Source organism: Colobus angolensis, unplaced genomic scaffold, assembly GCF_000951035.1.
Source record: "Colobus angolensis palliatus isolate OR3802 unplaced genomic scaffold, Cang.pa_1.0 Scaffold43, whole genome shotgun sequence".
Lineage (NCBI taxonomy): Eukaryota > Metazoa > Chordata > Mammalia > Primates > Cercopithecidae > Colobus > Colobus angolensis.
The window spans coordinates 1840443-1843125 of record NW_012117710.1 but is presented as its reverse complement, the minus strand read 5'-3'; the positions used below and the strand labels follow the sequence as shown (position 1 = coordinate 1843125).

The 2683-nt window shown below is 49.9% G+C and overlaps 1 long non-coding RNA gene across 1 annotated transcript in view; it reads right to left on the bottom strand.

The window, feature by feature from the left end:
- Positions 1 to 345: 345 nt before the first annotated feature.
- Positions 346 to 2683, bottom strand: part of LOC105522426 — a 13241-nt gene continuing 10903 nt past the window's right edge. Inside the window, exon 3 of the long non-coding RNA XR_001003441.1 lies at positions 346 to 447. This is a non-coding gene — a long non-coding RNA (uncharacterized LOC105522426). The remainder of the gene's footprint in view (positions 448 to 2683) is intronic.

The following is a 2683-nucleotide window of genomic DNA, read 5'->3' as shown; positions in this document are numbered from 1 at the left end:
TACCCCACCACACTCCCTCTCTCCTTATACAAAATCAATTCCAGGTCTGTCTCTACCTTCCACAGGCAGGACCACTGGGCCACCCCTTCCCCTTGGTCCCCCATCCCCACCCTAGTTTGAGAGTCTTAGGAGCAGATAGGAACCCCCAAGGAAACACAGCAAACACAGAAGTGCAGACCTGGAGGCCACATTGCCAATCTGCCCATTTTACAGATGAGAAAACAGAGGCCCAGGATGGGAACGGAATCATCCAAGGTCATCAGCAAGTTAGAGGTGGGGCCAAGGCAGGGCTTGGGCTGTGTCCTGCCTCCCGGGTCAGTCCCCATCCCTACACCCCCACACCACCTCTCGAACCACTTGCTTTGCATGTCTTGTTTAATTCAATCCAGTTCCACAAACGTGCATCCAGGGACCATGACACGCAGCATGCTGGCTCTCTGTTATCTCCTGGAAGAGCAAAAACGCAGCAATAATGAATGAGCTTCCACTCAGGCTAATGAGCTTTGTCGTCAAGCTCCGCACCGGGCAACGGGGCGGCTGCTTTGCCAGGGGAAATAACTTCTTAAAATATTGAAATAAAGGCTTTTAGAAATTGTACATGGATTAAGGTTTCATTTCTTAAAGAACTAAACAAATAGTGCAAGAGGTGAGGTGGCAGGCTTCAATATTTGCCACAAAGACAGAAAGCCTCACGCTAGGAACGAAAAGATTGTAAGACTGGAGCTTGGTTAAGTTTGGTGGAAAACAAAGCGATGCGCTCAACTCTCAATTCTGCGCCATGACGGAAGGCAGCCCAGCAATAGTGGGTTTACTTTGTGTTTACTGTGGGTGTTAAACAAAATACTTCAGTTTATATACAACTCCAAAGCTCGACTGGGCTCCGTGGCTCACGCCTGTCATCCCAGCACCTTGGGAGGCCAAGGCAGGTGGATCACCTGAGGTCAGGAGGTCGAGACCATCCTGGCCAACAAGGCAAAACTCCATCTCTACTAAAAATACAAAAATTAGCCGGGCACGGTGGCGGGCACCTGTGATCCCAGCTACTCAGGAGGCTGAGGCAGGAGAATCGCTTGAACCCAGGAGGTGGAGGTTGCAGTGAGCCGAGATCGCACCACTGCACTCCAGCCTGGCAACAGAGCAAGACTCTGTCTCAAAAAAACAAAACAAAAAAAAACCTCCAAAGTTTGGGGCATCCCTGGACCACACAGCACTCAAAGCCCTGGCAGAGCTGAGACTATGCCCAGCAAGAAACACCACTGGTCTCTGTTTTAATTTTTTTTTAGAAACAGGGTCTCACCTGTTACCCAGGCTGGAGTGCAGTGGCACCATCACAGCTCACTGCAGCCTTGACCTCCTGGGCTCAAGCGATCCTCCTGCCTCAGCCTTCTGAGTAGTTGGAACTATAGGTGTACGCCACCACACTCGGCTAATTTTTCAATTTTTTTTGTAGAGATGGAATCTTCCTATGTTGCCCAGACTGGTCTCAAACTCCTGGGCTTAAGCAATCCTCCCACCTCGACCTCCCAAGGTGTTGGGATTATAGGGAAGAGCCACTGCGCCTGGCTCCAAGCCATCTTTAAATACTCCCCGAGGAGAGGTTTTATTTCCTTTCTAGATGAGTCTCTCCCTGGATCCTTATAAACTGGATTTGGTTTTTCTTTTTTTTAATAGGATTCATTAATTTCCTTTGGGAAAAATTTGAATTGTACACAGACGACCCTGGGTTTTGGTCTTGTGATAAAATATCTGTAATTTTCAATTGGTTGCTTTTAATCTTTTCTTTTCCGAAAACCATAGCAGCAGATGCTTCTTAAATCGTGCCTCGCCCCACTCTCAACTTGGACTATCAAAATTTAGAAAAAAAAATAAGTGGTTCATTATGTCTTTCCAGATAACTGGGTACTAAAGGTCATCTCTGTCTCGTGGAACGCTCTCACTGGAATCATTTCTATTTCTGTGCTGCTATTTATTCAAGTGTCTTTGCAACCCCAGTGTGCAGGTCACCGCCATCGGCAACTCTACAGGCACACAACAAGGCCCACAAGATTGTCAAACCCAGCTGGGGGCACAGCAAAGGCAGTGATGAGGCCAGCGAAAAAGCCGGAGTCCCTGGGGCACAGAGTCTTCCAGGCCTCGGCTGCAGGTCTGCCAGCATGGAGGAAGATCTTGGCCGGCCACAGTGGCCCATGCCTGTAATCCCAGCACCTCGGGAGTCTGAGGTCGGGGGGATTGCTTGAGCCCGGGAGTTTGAGGGCAGTCTGGGTGACACAGCGAGATCTTATCTCTACGAAAATATTTTGTAAATGAGCTGGGTGTGGTGGCATGCCCCTGTAGTCTCTGCTACCCAGGGGGCTGAGGTGGGAGGGTCGCTTGAGCCGGGGAGGCTGAGGCTGCAGTGAGCTATGATTATGTCACTGCACTCCAGCCTGGGCGACAGAACAAGACCCTGTCTCAAAAAAAAAGAAAAGAAAAGAAAAAGAGGCCGGACGTGGTGGCTCACGCCTGTAATGCCAGCACTTTGGGAGGCCGAGGCGGGCGGATCACGAGGTCAGGAGTTCAAGACCAGACTGGCCAGCATGGTGAAACCCCGTCCCTAATAAAAATACAGAAATTAGCCAGGCATGGTGGTGGGTGCCTGTAATCCCAGCTACTTGGGAGGCTGAGGCAGGAAATCACTTGAACC